This window comes from Nerophis ophidion, linkage group LG01 (genome assembly GCF_033978795.1).
Source record: "Nerophis ophidion isolate RoL-2023_Sa linkage group LG01, RoL_Noph_v1.0, whole genome shotgun sequence".
In the NCBI taxonomy this organism is placed as follows: Eukaryota; Metazoa; Chordata; class Actinopteri; order Syngnathiformes; family Syngnathidae; genus Nerophis; species Nerophis ophidion.
The window spans coordinates 81,862,966-81,881,615 of record NC_084611.1 but is presented as its reverse complement, the minus strand read 5'-3'; the positions used below and the strand labels follow the sequence as shown (position 1 = coordinate 81,881,615).

Genomic DNA, 18,650 nt, shown 5'->3' with positions numbered 1-18,650 from the left:
CCCCCATTTTTTAGAACTATAAGTGCCATCCCATTCCTAACCCATAGGGTTCAATGTGATGTCGGTCCACCTTTTACAGCGATTACAGCTTCAACTCTTCTGGGAAGGCTGTCTAAAAGGTTGCGGAGTGTGTTTGTTGGATTTTTTCCACCATTCTTCCAGAAGCGCATTGGTGAGGTCACACACTTATGTTGGTCAAGAAGGCCTGGCTCTCACTCTCGGTTCTATTTCATTCCAAAGGTGTTCTATCGGGTTAAGGTCAGGACTCTGTGCAGGCCACAAATTCATCCTCACCATTTGCTGTCATCCATGTCTTTAGTTACCTTGCTTCGTGCACTGGTGCACAGTCATGTTGGAAAAGGAAGGGGCCTGTTCCAAACTGTTCCCACAAGGTTGGGAGCGTGGAATTGTTCAAAATGTTTTGGTATCCTGGAGCATTCAAATTTCCTTTTACTGGAACTAAAGGCCCAACTCATAATTCCTCCTCCACCAAATTTCACACTCCGCACAATGCAGTCCGAAATGTACCGTTCTCCTGGCAACCCCCAAACCCAGACTCGTCCATCAGATTGCCAGATGGAAAAGCGTGATTCATTATATATGTGTATATGATATATATACATACTAAAGATGCGCGGATAGGCAATTATATCATCCACAACCGCATCACTAAAGTAATCATCCACCCGCCATCCACCCGAACCAACATTTTATCAGAACCGCAACCGCCCGTTGTTATATATACGGAGTCGGCGACCTTTAACACTAAAATAGCTAGTTTCGCCCGTGTCACAAAGTAAAGAAGGCAATGGGAACCGCTAACGTTCTCGCGAATATCTGATGGTGATCATTCAGATAATGGGAATAAGGGCGTGCTGTGAAGCCATTGCCTTTGACATCTTCAACAACATGTACGAACCGTTTGCCAGTCCAGTAACATGCTGTATGCAGCTTACGCAAACACACGTACAAGATTGAAGGGCATACTGGGTGATACAGAGTACACTAATGGTTGTGACTTAACACAACACGACAAATACCCAAAATCCTTTGCATCAATGACAATTCCTGACTATATTATACACCCCACTGGCAGCAAACCCCCGTGCGTAAGTAAGGTGGGCGGGGTTGGGGGCGCGGGGGTGTAAAGTATATTCAGGAAGAGTCATGGATGCGAAGGATTCTGGGTATTTGTTGTTTTGGGTTTATGTTTTGTTACTGTGAGGATGTTCTCCACAAATGTGTTTGTCATTCTTGTGTAGTGTGGCTTCACAGCGTGGCGCATATTAGTAAAAGTGTTAAAATTGTTCCTATCACAACCATTAGTGTACTCTGTATCACCCAGTATGCCTTGCAGTCGTGTGCGTGTGTCAGTGGAAGCCACACACAACATATTGCTGGACTTGCAAGTAAATTGTACATGTTGTAGCAGGCGTCAAAGGCAAAAGGCTTCATAGCAAGCCCTAATACTTATTAACTGGGTGACTGCCGGCAGACATTCTTGAGAATGTTTACGTCAACTAATGTCTTCTTCGCTTTGTGACACGGGTCCAAATTGGCTCTTTGAACGGTAAAGGTTACGATCTCTGAACCATGTATATCATATATTTCCAAATGGTTCAACCGCCACCCGCCCGACTCTATTTAAAATCTATTTTTTTTGCATGTCACCCTCCCGACCCGGACTCCCCGGATGAGACCACAAACCGCGCATCTCTAATACATACACACATACACACATATATATATATATATATATATATATATATATATATATATATATATATATATATATATATATATATATATATATATATATATATTATATATATATTCGCAAATGACTGCTCGCTGACTGCTCTTGTTGCAAAAAAGCTAAGTATCGTTCTATCTGTGTGATTTTAACTGTTTTGCAGCTTTATTTACAACTTATCGAACATATTTAATAGTTCAATTTAACTTGCAAATCACCCGATCTCTGTCTCACCACTTCGCCCTCAGCTAGCTAGCTGCTAAGCTAACGAGGCTAGCGGAGAAAGGCAGCGCCGGTCTGAAGGAAGCTTCTCCCCCGCCACCGTGACCACCACTTCCCGAAGACAGCTGGCACCCCACTCGGCGACGGAAAGTTTCTGTCAGTATGGCTTCCTGCGCTTCGTGCACTTTACTCATGGATAGGTTGGCTTTGCTAGAGAGCCGTGTCCGCCAGTTAGAGCAGTGTAATTTCGTAACTTTAGATGTTGCGGACACATCTGCTAGCGTTAGCTGTAGCGAGCTAACTAGCCCAGCTTGTGGCAGCACTAATCGGCCTACAAGCTACGGTGTACCGGTTGAGACGCATAATAGATTTAGCCCTTTAGCTAGTCCTACACCCCAGTCTACCGGGCACCACACTTTAGTCATAGGGGACTCCATCACCCGAAACATAGAGCTTAGCAAACCAGCCACAATTAAGTGTATTCCCGGGGGCAGAGCACCTGACATTGAAGCTAATCTTAGGGAGCTAACTCGCAACAGGTCTAGTAAACACGTACGGCAGGCTAACCGCACCACTAGTTATGCGAATATAGTAATACACGTTGGCTCCAATGACGTTAGGATGAGACAATCAGAGATTACAAAGAGAAACATAGCCAGGGCTTGTAATCTCGCCAGAAAGATGTCCAGGCATCGAGTAATTGTCTCTGGCCCCCTGCCTGGGAGAGGCAATGATGAGAGGTATAGCAGATTAGTCTCTCTTAACAGGTGGCTGGATAGCTTCTGCAGACAACAGGGATTTACGTTTATTGATAATTGGCCCTCTTTCTGGGGCAAACCTGGCTTGCTGAGGAGAGACGGCCTTCACCCTAACCAGGAAGGCGCTATCCTCTTGTCTCGGAACATAGACTTCGCATTGAGCCACATTTGACTAACTGCACTAGAGCAAGCCCGGTCACAGGCAATTACAGAGCCTGCTAGCCTGGGTATGGAGTCAGTTAAGTTAGAACTAGCCAGCGCCAGGCTGGATGATCCCTGTACACATAGCAATTTTCGTAGAATAATACACAACTCACAAAATGTTTTTTCTACTGTGTCTATGACTACGTCAGAGTTAGACATGCGTTCTACTGAGGTGGCAAATTATGATGCGTTCAGTTTATCGCAGCGCCAAGTAGACAATCTGAAAATTCCCGTCATATCAATTCCTAGATATGGTCGTAATTATTTTAAGTACACTGCGCATAATAAACGCAACATTATTAATATTGCTACTACGGATAATTTTATCAACAACTCCTTAAAACAGCCCACTACCTATAATATGGGCTTTCTAAACATCAGATCTTTGTCTCCCAAAACGTTATTAGTCAATGAGGTCATTAGAGACAACAACCTTAACGTCATCGGTCTTAGCGAAACCTGGCTTAAACCAGACGATTTTTTTGCGATAAATGAGGCATCCCCTCCTAACTATACGAATGCGCATATTGCCCGTCACCTCAAAAGGGGAGGGGGTGTCGCACTAATATACAACGAAAACTTTAACTTTAGTCCTAACTTAAATAATAAATATAAATCGTTTGAGGTGCTTTCTATGAAGTCTGCCACACCTCTGCCTCTCTGCCTGGCCGTTATCTACCGCCCCCCAGGGCCCTATTCGGACTTTATTAGTGAATTCTCAGAGTTTGTTGCTGATCTAGTGACGCACGCCGATAATATAATTATAATGGGGGACTTTAATATCCATATGAATACCCCATTGGACCCACCGTGCGTGGCGCTCCAGACTATAATTGATAGCTGTGGTCTTACACAAATAATAAATGAACCGACGCATCGCAGCGGTAATACGATAGACCTAGTGCTTGTCAGAGGTATCACCGTCTCCAAAATTATGATACTCCCGTATACTAAAGTAATGTCCGATCATTACCTTATAAAATTCGAAGTTCAGACTCATGTTCGGCAAGCTAATAATAATAATAACTGCAATAGCAGCCGCAACATTAATGCTGCCACAACGACGACTCTTGCGGACCTACTGCCCTCGGTAATGGCACCGTTCCCAAAGTATGTGGGCTCTATTGATAACCTCACTAACAACTTTAACAACGCCCTGCGCGAAACCATTGATAGTATAGCACCGCTGAAGTTAAAAAAGGCTCCAAAAAGGCGTACGCCATGGTTTACTGAAGAAACTAGAGCTCAGAAATTATTATGTAGAAAGCTGGAACGCAAATGGCGCACGACTAAACTTGAGGTGCACCATCAAGCATGGAGTGATAGTTTAATAACTTATAAACGCATGCTTACCTTAGCTAAAACTAATTATTACTCAAATCTCATCCGCATTAATAAAAACGATCCAGAATTTTTGTTTAGTACAGTAGCATCGCTAACCCAACAAGGGACTCCTTCCAGTAGCTCCACCCATTCGGCAGATGACTTTATGAAGTTCTTTAATAAGAAAATTGAACTTATTAGAAAGGAGATTAAAGACAATGCGTCCCAGCTACAACGGGGTTATAGTAACACAGATACGATTGTATATACGGCGGATACTGCAAATATCCAAAATAGTTTCTCTTGTTTTGATGAAATAACATTAGAAGGATTGTTACAACGTGTAAATGGAATAAAACAAACAACATGTTTACTTGACCCACTTCCTGGGAAACTTATCAAGGAGCTTTTTGTATTATTGGGTCCATCAGTGCTAAATATTATAAACTTATCACTTTCCTCGGGCACTGTTCCCGTTGCATTCAAAAAAGCGGTTATTCATCCTCTCCTTAAAAGACCTAACCTCGATCCTGACCTCATGGTAAACTACCGACCGGTGTCTCACCTTCCCTTTATTTCGAAAATCCTCGAAAAAATTGTTGCAGAGCAGCTAAATGAGCACTTAGCGTTTAACAATCTATGTGAAACCTTTCAATCCGGTTTCAGGGCAAATCACTCGACTGAGACAGCCCTCGCAAAATTGACTAATGATCTATTGCTAACGATGGACTCTGATGCGTCATCTATGTTGCTGCTCCTCGATCTTAGCGCTGCTTTCGATACCGTCGATCATAATATTTTATTAGAGCGTATCAAAATACGAATTGGTATGTCAGACTCAGCCCTGTCATGGTTTAACTCTTATCTTACTGATAGGATGCAGTGCGTCTCCTATAACAGTGTGACCTCGGACTATGTTAAGGTAACGTGTGGAGTTCCCCAGGGTTCGGTCCTTGGCCCTGTACTCTTCAGCATCTACATGCTGCCGCTAGGTGACGTCATACGCAAATACGGTATTAGCTTTCACTGTTATGCTGATGACACCCAACTTTACATGCCCCTAAAGCTGACCAACACGCCGGACTGTAGTCAGTTGGAAGCGTGTCTTAATGAAATTAAACAATGGATGTCCGCTAACTTTTTGCAACTTAATGCCAAAAAAACGGAAATGCTGATTATCGGTCCTGCTAGACACCGACCTCTATTTAATAATACAACTTTAACATTTGACAACCAAATAATAAAACAAGGTGACTCTGTAAAAAATCTGGGTATTATCTTCGACCCAACTCTCTCCTTTGAGTCACACATTAAAAGCGTTACTAAAACGGCCTTTTTTCATCTCCGTAATATCGCTAAAATTCGCTCCATTTTGTCCACTAAAGACGCCGAGATCATTATCCATGCGTTTGTTACGTCTCGTCTCGATTACTGTAACGTATTATTTTCGGGTCTCCCCATGTCTAGCATTAAAAGATTACAGTTGGTACAAAATGCGGCTGCTAGACTTTTGACAAGAACAAGAAAGTTTGATCATATTACGCCTGTACTGGCTCACCTGCACTGGCTTCCTGTGCACTTAAGATGTGACTTTAAGGTTTTACTACTTACGTATAAAATACTACACGGTCTAGCTCCAGCCTATCGTGCCGATTGTATTGTACCGTATGTCCCGGCAAGAAATCTGCGTTCAAAAGACTCCGGCTTATTAGTGATTCCTAGAGCTCAAAAAAAGTCTGCGGGCTATAGAGCGTTTTCCGTTCGGGCTCCAGGACTCTGGAATGCCCTCCCGGTAACAGTTCGAGATGCTACCTCAGTAGAAGCATTTAAGTCTCATCTTAAAACTCATCTGTATACTTTAGCCTTTAAATAGACCTCCTTTTTAGACCAGTTGATCTGCCGCTTCTTTTCTTCCTCCTATGTCCCCCCCTCCCTTGTGGAGGGGGTCCGGTCCGATGACCATGGATGAAGTACTGACTGTCCAGAGTCGAGACCCAGGATGGACCGCTCGTCGGGACCCAGGATGGACCGCTCGCCTGTATCGGTTGGGGACATCTCTACGCTGCTGATCCGCTTGAGATGGTTTCCTGTGGACGGGACTCTCACTGCTGTCTTGGAGCCACTATGGATTGAACTTTCACAGTATCATGTTAGACCCGCTCGACATCCATTGCTTTCGGTCCCCTAGAGGGGGGGGGTTGCCCACATCTGAGGTCCTCTCCAAGGTTTCTCATAGTCAGCATTGTCACTGGCGTCCCACTGAATGTGAATTCTCCCTGCCCACTGGGTGTGAGTTTTCCTTGCCCTTTTGTGGGTTCTTCCGAGGATGTTGTAGTCGTAATGATTTGTGCAGTCCTTTGAGACATTTGTGATTTGGGGCTATATAAATAAACATTGATTGATTGATGATTGATATATATATACACACACACACACACACACATACATACATACATATATACACACACAGACACATATATATATATATATATATACATACACATATATACACACACACACACACACACACACACACACATATATATATATATATATATATACACACATACATGCACACATATATACTCAAACACATACATATACACAATCATACATATACATATATACATACATAAATATATATACACATACATACATACATACATATATACACACACACACACACACATACATATATATATACACATACATATATACATACATACATATTTTACATACATACAAATACATATATACATACATACATACACATACATATATATATATATACATACACATACATATATATACATATATATATATATACACATACATACATACACACACACACACACACACACACACACACACACACACACACACACACACACACACACACACACACACATTTATATATATTTTTGTTGAACACATTCTTTTAATTAATATTGATTACATGTCTATCACAGTATGTTTTACTATTGTTTTATCGGCCCGGCTGTAGTTATCAATGTCAATAATGCAACATGTTCTCATTACATTACACCAGTTTTATTACACTTTTTAAAGTTTTTGGGGAATTAAAAAAAAAAAAAAAGTGACACATGCCGTTAAAAAGTTAGCAGCTGGCCACAAATGGTGCCTGGGCCGCACTTTCGACATCCCTGGTGTTGATTATCTTTCCACAATTCAGTTTGCACGCTTCGTTATGACATTTTGGAAGAAAAACTAAAAATAATATTCCAACAAAAGAAAAAAAACACTAAACGTACGCATGTGATTGGAGCAACAAGTCATGCAGTCTTGGGAGTGCATAATTGTGTGTGTGGGCAGCAACTTCCTGGGTTTGATTTCCAAAGTACAATACATGCATATGTTTGTTTACATTGTTTAAAGGCCTACTGAAACCCACTACTACAGACCACGCAGTCTGATAGTTTATATATCAATGATGAAATATTAACATTGCAACACATGCCAATACGGCCGGTTTAGTTTATTAAATTACAATTTTAAATTTCCCGCGGAGTTTCTTGTTGAAAACGTCGCGGAATGATGACGCGTATGATGATGTGTGTTTGTGACGTTATTGGTTGGAGGGGACATACTATCTCAGCACCAAACACGGCTAAAAGTCGTCTCTTTTCATCGCATAATTCCACAGTAATTTGGACATCTGTGTTGCTGAATCTTTTGCAATGTGTTCAATTAATAATGGAGACTATAAAGAACAATGCTGTTGGTGGAAAGTGGTGGATTGCAGCTGTCTTTAGCACCGAGACACAGCCGTTGTTTCTTTGTTTGTTGTGAAGCTTTAACACAGAGCGGTCAGGCGAACATGTTTCTCTACGTCAACCAGCATGTTTTTGGATGGGAAAATTGTGATATATATCTTACTGGAGACATTGCGTCCTCCTGCAGTAGCTGTCAAAAAAGGCAGCTGTGAGCTTGGCTCTTCGGCTTCTCTCTGAAACACTGGCGTGTTCACCACAGCCATCCGACTTTGAGGTATGTCTTTACAATCTCACTAAAACACTATTAAAACAATAAGCAGAGAAGGGATCTTCCAGAATTATCCTAGTAAATGTGTCTAATTACATCTGAAACGCTCACACTGCCACCGCCTGGAGCGGTCGCTTTTTTTTTTTTTTTTTTCTAGTCCTTTACTATTAATATCCTCATCCACGAATCTTTCATCCTCGCTCAAATTAATGGGGAAATTGTTGCTTTCTCGGTCCGAATTGCTCTTACTGCTTACGTCAGGAATATCCTCAAGTTAATTTGTCCAATTAATACAGGCGTTTTGTCAACGCTATATTATAAAAATATAACGCTATATTATAAAAATAGACGTTTTGTTAACGCTACATTATAAAGAATTAAAAAAATCTTCAAAAAACAATTTACAAACAAGCTATGGGATGACGTAAGAGGAAACGTGACCCCGGAAGTAAATGGGGGGAAGACTTTTTTTAAATTTTTATTTATTTATAAATAGCGTTGACAAAACATCTGTATTTTTATAATATAGCCGTATATTTTTATAATATAGCGTTAACAAAATGTCTGTATTAATCGGACAAATTAAAGGCCTACTGAAACCCACTAATACCGACCACGCAGTCTGATTTTTTATATATCAATGATGAAATATTAACATTGCAACACGCCTTTTTAGTTTACTAAATTACAATTTTAAATTTCCCGGGAGTTTCGTCTTCGAAACGTCGTGTAATGACGTGTACGCAAGACGTCATGGGTTTTTAGGAAGTATGAGCGCTGCACACACACAGCTAAAAGTCGTCTGCTTTAACGGCATAATTATACAGTTTTTTGGACATATGTGTTGCAGAATCTTTTGCAATTTGTTCAATTAATATTGGAGAAGTCACAGTAGAAAGATGGAGTTTGGAAGCTTTAGCCTTTAGCCACACAAACACATGGTGATTCCTTGTTTAAAATTCCTGGAGGTGAAACTTTCCTATGGATCAGAGTGCGGTCAAGCCAACATGGATCCCTACCAAATGTCAACCGGCAGGTTTTGGTGAGAAAATTGTGGTTAAAAAGTAAGTTCTTACCAGAAAAAAACCTGAGCTTGTGCCATCCATAGCTGCCGTCGACTCCCCTGAGACAGTGCGGGTCAAGACACCCGTGGACACACCCTTCCGACTATCAGGTACTATTTAACTCACTAAAACACTAGCAACACAATAGAAAGATAAGGGATTTCCCAGAATGAACCTAGTAAATGTGTCTAAAAACATCGGAATCCATCCCAATGCGATCGCGTTTTTTTTTTTTTTCTTCTTCTAGTTGTCGCTATCAATATCCTCAAACACAAATCTTTCATCCTCGCTCAAATTAATGGGGAAATTGTCGTTTTCTCGGTCCGAATAGCCCTCTTTGTTGGAGGCTCCCATTAAAAACAATGTGAATATGTGATGAGCCATCACACGTCATCGTCTGCGACTTCCGGTAGAGGCAGGGCTTTTCTCTTAGGACCAAAAGTTGCGAACTTTATCGTGGATGTTCTCTACTAAATCCTTTCAGCAAAAAATATGGCAATATCGTGAAATGATCAAGTATGACACATAGAATGGACCTGCTATCCCCGTTTAAATAAGAAAATCTCATTTCAGTAGGCCTTTAACTTGAGGATATTCCTGACGTAAGAGGAAACATGACCCCGGAAGTAAATGGGGGAGAAGGTTTTTGTAGGGGGGAAGAAATTTGGCATGACAGAGCCCTCACATATGTTAAACATGCATGTATGTTCATTAAAACACCTTTAACATGTCAACAAAAACGGCAATATAAATATATATAAGTATATGATATGTGTGTGTATGTATATATGAGGTAGATCACCTCGACTTGATCATTTATTAAGTAATTGTTTACCGTTGAAAAACTTATTGGGGTGTTACCATTTAGTGGTCAATTGTATGGAATATATACTCTACTGTGCAATCTACTAATAAAAGTTTCAGTCAATCAATCAATCAATGCCTATTGAGCCTATGGTGCTGTTAAGTTATTGTGGTTTAATGTGCCTTAATTTTTTTTATTTTAATGTACTATTATTTAAAATATATTATTGTTTTAGTTGCTTAAGAGATATTCATGGCTCTGAATTTGCTTATTGCTATTTTTATGTTTTTGTGCATTATTTGTTGCTGTAATCAGGTTACTCATCAGTTACTCAGTACTTGAGTAGTTTTTTCACATACTTCTTACTTTTACGCAAGTAAATATTTGGGTGACTACTCCTTACTTTTACTTGAGTAATAAATCTCTAAAGCAGGGGTGTCAAACTCAAATACAGAGTGGGCCAAAATTTAAAACTGAACAAAGCCGCGGGCCAAGGTTGAACAAATGAACCTTTTATTGGGGACCCAAACAAGTTTTGCATTGAATCTTGAACAAACAAAGCTTACAGTATATAACTTTATAGTGACATGCAAAATCGAGTTTCAAATAATATTAATAATTAAAAAATATCAATGGCATATCAAATAAAATTTTAATAAAAATGGAATCCCTCTTTTTGGCGGCGGGGTTGAGATGGACGGGGTTTGGTGATAGCGGGGGGTGTATATTGTAGCGTCCCGGAAGAGTTAGTGCTGCAATGGGTTATGGGTATTTGTTCTGTTATGTTTGTGTTGTGTTACGGTGCGGATGTTCTCCCGAAATGTGTCATTCTTGTTTGGTGTGGGTTCACAGTGTGGCGCATATTTTGTAACAGTGTTAAAGTTGTTTATACGGCCACCCTCAGTGTGACCTGTATGGCTGTTGACCAAGTATGCATTGCATTCACTTGTGTGTGTGTATAAGCCGCATATATTATGTGACTGCGCCGGCACGCTGTTTGTATGGAGGAAAAGCGGACGTGGCGACAGGTTGAAGAGAACGCCAAAGGCAATGCCTTTAAGTCCCACCCCCAATATTGTTGTCCGGGATGAAATTTGGGAGGAGCACTTTACTTTGGAAGTCTTACGGGAAAATCGGGATGGTTGGCAAGTAAAAGTACTAGCGGTGAATGCGATGTTACAGCGGCGGGCCAGCTCTAATGTTAATTTGATATTGCCTCAAGGGTCAAATTAAATTACACGGCGGGCCAACTTTGGCCCGCGGGCCAGAGTTTGACACCCATGCTCTAAAGCAGGGGTGCCCAGTACGTCGATCGCGAGCTACCAGTCGACCGCGGGGGGGGGGGGGGGGGGGTCAGTAGATCTCGAGCCAGGCTTTTAAAAAAAAATAGACCTAAAAATTAGTGATCATCAATCTTCACCAAGACGTCACTTAAATGACATTCACGGTACCGGAGGGTCTTGTGAGATGACGCTGGCTGCTGCAAGATCATTATTATTAAAATATGACCGAGAGGAAGGCGAGAAACACTTTTTATTTCAACAGACTCTCGTGCCCTACCTTCCGTCAAAACTCTAAAGGCCGACTGCACATTACCTATCTTCACAATAAAAGCCCTGCTTCATGCTGCCTGCGCTAACTAAATACAGAGTCTCGGAAAGCTGGCGTGCACAAGCGATCCCTCAGAAAGCTTTCCGAGACTCTTATTTTGTTAGCGCAGGCAGCATGAAGCAGGGCTTTTATTGTGAAGATAGGAAATGTGCAATCGGCCTTTAGAGTTTTGGCAGAATGGACGGCGCGAAAGTCTGTCGAAATAAAAAGTTTTTCTCGCCTTCCTCTGTCATTTTTTCATAATAATGAACTGGCAGCAGCCAGCGTCATCTCACAAGACCCTCGGGTGCCGTGAATGTCAATCAAGCAAGCTACGGAATTTGCCGCCAATGTTTTTCTTGTAAAGTGTATGGAAGCTGGATGAATTAGATGCCAAAAACCAACCACTTTCATGTGGTATTGTACAGAAAGGACAACTTTTTTTCTCCTCCATTTGAAAATGTGGGCGTTATCATCATTACTGTCTAATTCCAATCAATGCAAGTCATCAGAATCAGGTAATACACCAACTTATATTCTTGTCTTCGTGAATGTGTTACACATGCTTGTATTATCATTAAACACATTTAACTTGTTTACAAAAATGTCTCTTTCATAAATAAATAAATATAAATGATATATATAAATGAGGTAGATCCCCTCGAGTTGGTCAATTGAAAAGTAGCTCGCCTGCAGAAAAAGTGTGGGCACCCCTGTTCTAAAGTAACAGTACTCTTACTTGAGTACAATTTCTGGCTACTCTACCCACCTTTGAGTACGACACGTAGAATGGACCTGCTATCCCCGTTTAAATAAGAACATCTCATTTCAGTAGGCCTTTAAGGTGACGTGGCAAAAGCTTGCAAAATAGCATGTTATTAACGCTTTTCCATCGTGGTTGCTGAACGTCATCATCACGCACTGCAATGTAACGCACACCGGAAGTAGCTGGCACTCACGTCTGATATTTTATCATCAACGAAATGGGCAAACTTTATTCCCGATAGTATATGTTACCATGTTTTCTCTGGGTTACGTTTTTGTATTACGAATAGTTTTGTCTTCAAGTGTGTCGTTCGCTAGCCGGACTTAACGCCGTTGACGCGTAGCATAGTTAGCCGCCTGCTAAAGCTCGCAAGCTAAACTGCTGCAGCGTCGCGGGCGAGTTCGTCCGAACTTCACCCAAAAAAGGGCATTCATGTCGTTACATTTTTCTTATAAAAAGGGAACAAAATAAATACATTAATAAAAGTAGTTAACAATACCTGTGTGCGGCCGTGGCTAACTTTTTAGCCGATTGTCGTAAAACGAGGAAAGCAGGCGTCCTTCTTGGGTGTGGCGGCAGTTGTTTGCGTTTAATGCAAAAATCCGATGTGGATTTGTGGAAACAGCGACTGTCTTCCGCAGCAAAATTGCAACACTTTGGCGTTTGCGACCCGGAAAAAGTGATCCAGCACCACCGACCTGCAGGGCCCTTCGCTTGACATCATCTGTTGCGTGCGCTCTCCCCCTGCTGTCACAATTGGCCGCTTGCAACTTTTGTCCTCAATTTATCTACTTCGGGTTTTTTTGTCAACTTTACAAATACGAACACATGTGCTATTCTGTCGCAAAAAAAAACCCAAAACAAATAAAGCTGCAAGCAGTGATGGACGGGACCAATTTTGCTAGTGTTTCCTGCTTTTACACATTCAACATACCTACATTACCTACCTTCCCTGCATCCTGGAGTCACACTGGGTTCAATCTCTCTCCTGTGCGAGTTTGAAGCCGACACTACAAATGCGCTCAGATGTTTGAAAACTTTTGATTTGAAGGGGTAATTGCCAACTTCCTGTTGATTTTTGCTGAAGGATGTCAATTATTAAAATGTAGGTCTAAGTGAGACCTACATAGAGGTTTTTGTTTCATATATCTCCGACATTCCTACCAGAAGTTACAAGCAGTTTTGTCTTGTGTTTTCTTCCTAGGAGCAGTTTTGTATGTGTTTTATTCCTAGGGGGCGCTAGAGCGCAATTTGGAGTTTTTTATTTATTTTTATTTTTTTATCAGATCGCAATTTTTGCCAGTCCTGATCTGTGTGTCCAGTTTGGTGAGTTTTGAAGCATGTTAAGGGGGTCAAATTTCAGCTTGAAGGGGCGGCAGAATAATGATAAAGAAAGAAAGAATAAAACTTTATGTCCTGATGTGTGTTTCCAGTTTGACGAGTTTTGAAGCATTTTAAGGGGGTCAAATTACAGCTCAAAGAGGCAAAAATTACATTTTTTAGGAACATTTTGTTTTGAAGGGGTTTTTGCCAACTTCCTGTATATTTTTGCTGAAGGAAGTCAGTGTATGAAAGTCAGACCTACATAGAGGTTTTTGTTTCATGTCTCTGCGACATTCCGACCGGAAGTTACAGCAATTGTGTCTGTGTTTTATTCCTAGGGGGCGCTGGAGCGCAACTTTGAGTTTTGGGGTTTGTTTTTTTTATTAGAATGCAATTTTTTGTGTGTGTGTCCAGTTTGGTGAGTTTTGAAGCATTTTAAGGGGGTCAAATTACAGCCCAAAGAGGCAAAAATTACATTTTTTAGGAAAATTTTGTTTTGAAGGGATTTTTGCCAACTTCCTGTAGATTTTTGCTGAAGGAAGTCAGTGTATGAAAGTCAGACCTACATAAAGGTTTTTGTTTCATGTCTCTCCGACATTCCTACCGGAAGTTACAAGCAGTTTTGTCTGTGTTTTATTCCTAGGGGGCGCTGGAGCGAAACTTTGAGTTTTGGGATTTGGTTTTTTTATTAGAGGGAATTTTCGCCAGTCCTGATATGTGTGTCCAGTTCGGTGAGTTTTGAAGCATTTTAAGGGGGTCGAATTACAGCTCAATGAGGCAAAAATTACATTTTTTAGGACAATTTTGTTTTGAAGGGGTTTTTGCCAACTTCCTGTTGATTTTTGCTGAAGGGAGTCAGTGTATGAAATCTAGATCTTAGTCAGACCTACATAGAAGTTTTTGTTTCATGTCTCTACACATTCCAAACGGAAGTTACAAGCAGTTGTGTCTGTGGTTTTTCCTAGGTGGCGCTAGTGTGCAATTTTGAGTTTTGGGGTTTGGTTTTTTTATTAGAATGCAATTTTTTTGTGTGTGTCCAGTTTGGTGAGTTTTTAAGCATTTTAAGGGGGTCAAATTACAGTTCGAAGAGGCGGCGGAATAGTAATAATAATAATAATAATAATAATAATAAAACCTCAGAAATACAATAGGGTCCTCTGTCCCAAAGGGACATTGCGGTCCCTAATAAAACCTTAGAAATACAATAGGGTCCTCTGTCCCATTGTACCAAAATGACATTGCGGTCCCTAATAAAAACAATAATAAAGAAATAATAAAACCTTACAGATACAATAGGGTCCTTTGTCCCAATGGGACTTCGGTCACTAATACTAAAACCTTAGAAATACAATAAGGTCCTTCGTCCCAAAGGGAGATTGTGGCCCCTAATAAAACCTTACAGATACAATAGGGTCCTCTGTCCCAATGGGACTTTCGGTCCCTAATAAAGAAAGAATACAATCTTAGAAATACAATAGAGTCCTCTGTCCCATTGTAAAAAAGGAACATTGCGGTCCCTAATAATAAAAAATAATAATAAAACCTTAGAAATAGAATAGGGTCCTCCGTCCCAAAGGGACATTGCGGTCCCTAATAAAACCTTACAGATACAATAGGGTCCTCTGTCCCAATGGGACATTCGGTCCCTAATAAAGAAAGAATAAAACCTTAGAAATACAATAGGGTCCTCTGTCCCATTGTACCAAAGGGACTTTGCGGTCCCTAATAATAAAGAATAATAATAAAAAAACCTTAGAAATACAATAGGGTCCTCCGTCCCAAAGGGACATTGCGGTTCCTAAAAATAATATTAATAATAAAGAATAATAATAAAACCTTAGAAATACAATAGGGCAGTGGTTCTCAACCTTTTTTCAGTGATGTACCCCCTGTGAACATATTTTTAATTCAAGTACCCCCTAATCAGAGCAAAGCATTTTTGGTTGAAAAAAAGAGAAGAAGTAAAATACAGCACTATGTCATACGTTTCGGATTTATTAATATGTATAACAGTGCAAAATATTGCTCATTTGTAGTGGTCTTTCTTGAACTATTTGAAAAAAAAGATTAAAAAATAACTAAAAACTTTTTGAAAAATAAACAATTGATTCATCCATTTTCTACCGCTTATTCCCTTTGGGGTGGCAGGGGGCGCAGGTGCCTATCTCAGCTACAATCGGGCGGAAGGCTGGGGTACACCCTGGACAAGTCGCCACCTCAACGCAGACAAGTGATTCAATTATAAATATAAGTAATCAATCAATCAATGTTTATTTATATGGCCCCAAATCACAAATGTCTCAAAGGACTGCACAAACCACTACAACATCCTCGGAAGAACCCACATAAGGGCAAGGAAAACTCACACCCAGTGTGATGCCAGTGACAAAGATGACCATGAGAACCTTGGAGAGGACCTCATATGTGGGCAACCTCCCCTCTAGGGGACCGAAAGCAATGGATGTCGAGCGGGTCTAACATGATACTGTGAAAGTTCAATCCATAGTGGCTCCAACACAGCCGCGAGAGTTCAGTTCAAAGCGGATCCAAGACCGCAGCGGGAGTCCCGTCCACAGGAAACCATCCCAAGCGGAGTCGGATCAGCATCGTAGAGATGTCCCCAACCGATACACAGGCGAGCGGTCCATCCTGGGTCCCGACGAGCGGTCCATCCTGGGTCCCGACTCTGGACAGCCAGTACTTCATCCATGGCCGTCGGACCGGACCCCCCTCCACAAGGGAGGGGGGGACAGAGGAGAAAAAGAAAAGAAGTGGCAGATCAACTGGTCTAAAAAGGAGGTCTATTTAAAGGCTAGAGTATACAAATTAGTTTTAAGGTGAGACTTAAATGCTTCTACTGAGGTGGCATCTCTAACTGTTACCGGGAGGGCATTCCAGAGTACTGGAGCCCGAACGGAAAACGCTCTATAGCCCGCAAACTTTTTTTGGGCTGTAGGAATCACTAATAAGCCGGAGTCCTTTGAACGCAGATTTCTTGCCGGGACATATGGTACAATACAATCGGCGAGATAGGATGGCGCTAGACCGTGTAGTATTTTATACGTAAGTAGTAAAACCTTAAAGTCACATCTTAAGTGCACAGGAAGCCAGAGCAGGTGAGCCAGTACAGGCGTAATGTGATCAAACTTTCTTGTTCTTGTCAAAATCATAAACCCTCTTTGGGGATTGTAATAGAGATCCATCTGGATTCATGAACTTTATTCTAAACATTTCTTCACGAATAAAGAAATCTTTAACATCAATATTTATGGAGCATGTCCACAAAAAAATGTAGCTGTCAACACTGAATATTGCATTGTTGTATTTTTTTTTCTTCACAGTTTATGAACTTACATTCATATTTTGTTGAAGTATTATTCAATACATATATTTATAAAGGATTTTTGAATTGTTGCTATTTTTAGAATATTTAAAAAAAAAATCTCCCATACACCTTGGCATACTTTCATGTACCCGCAGGGGTACGCGTACCCCCATTGGAGAACCACTGCAATAGGGTCCTGTGTCCCAAAAGGACATTGGGGTCCCTAAAAATAATAAAATAATAATAAATAATGATAATAAAACCTTAGAAATACAATAGGGCAGTGGTTCTCAACCTTTTTTCAGTGATGTACCCCCTGTGAACATATTTTTAATTTAAGTACCCCCTAATCAGAGCAAAGCATTTTTGGTTGAAAAAAAGAGATGAAGTAAAATACAGCACTTTGTATTTAGTTTCTGATTTATTAAATTGTATAACAGTGCAAAATATTGCTCATTTGTAGTGGTCTTTCTTGAACTATTTGGAAAAAAATATATAACTGTGTTGGCCCTGAGATGAGGTGACGACTTGTCCAGTGTGTACACCGCCTTCCGCCCGATTGTAGCTGAGATAGGCGCCAGCGCCCCCGCGCCTCCAAAAGGGAATAAGTGGTAGAAAATGGATGGATGGATGAATGGATGGATATAAAAATAACTAAAAACTTGTTGAAAAATAAACAAGTGATTCATCCATCCATTCATTTTCTACCACGTATTCCCCTTTGGGGTCGCGGGGGCGCTGGTGCCTATCTCAGCTACAATCGGGCGGAAGGCGGTGTAGTGAAGTGAAGTGAATTATATTCATATAGCGCTTTTCTCTAGTGACTCAAAGCGCTTTACATAGTGAAACCCAATATTTAAATTACATTTAAACCAGTGTGGGTTGCACTGGGAGCAGGTGGGTAAAGTGTCTTGCCCAAGGACACAACGGCAGTGACTACGGGAATCGAACCTGCAACCCTCAAGTTGCTGGCACGGCCGCTCTACCAACCGAGCTATGTACACGCTGGACAAGTCACCTCCTCATCGCAGACAAGTGATTCAATTATAAATAGAAGTAATAGTGAACTTAAAGTGCCCTCTTTGGGGATTGTAATGGAGATCCATCTGGATTCATCAACTTAATTCTAAACATTTGTTCACAAAAAAAGAAACCTTTAACATCAATATTTATGGAACATGTCCACAATAAATCTAGCTGTCAACACTGAATATTGTATTTTTGTATTTTTTTTTAACTTACATTTATATTTTGTTGAAGTATCATTCAATACATATATTTATAAAGGATTTTTGAATTGTTGCTATTTTTAGAATATTAAAAAAAAAAATCTCACGTACCCTTGGCATACCTTCAAGTACCCCCATTAGAGAACCACTGCAATAGGGTCCTCTGTCCCAAAGGGACATTCGGTCCCTAATTACCCAGCTTTGTTCAAGTTTGTTGTTGGTCCCGGCAGGAAAAAACTACGTTACCCAGAACCCCCCTCGGTTCCGGACGCACGCTGACGTCATA

The 18,650-nt window shown here is 40.8% G+C and overlaps 1 protein-coding gene across 3 annotated transcripts in view; it reads right to left on the bottom strand.

Moving 5' to 3' along the window:
• arfip1 (ADP-ribosylation factor interacting protein 1 (arfaptin 1)) overlaps positions 1–13,252 on the bottom strand; it is a 52,290-nt gene extending 39,038 nt beyond the window's left edge. For 2 of the 3 annotated variants that reach the window (XM_061913238.1, XM_061913248.1), the window contains exon 1: positions 12,987–13,252. The gene's annotated coding sequence lies outside the window, so the exon portion shown is untranslated. The remainder of the gene's footprint in view (positions 1–12,986) is intronic. The other variant, XM_061913257.1, reaches the window with a different exon arrangement.
• Between the last annotated feature and the right edge of the window lie 5,398 nt (positions 13,253–18,650).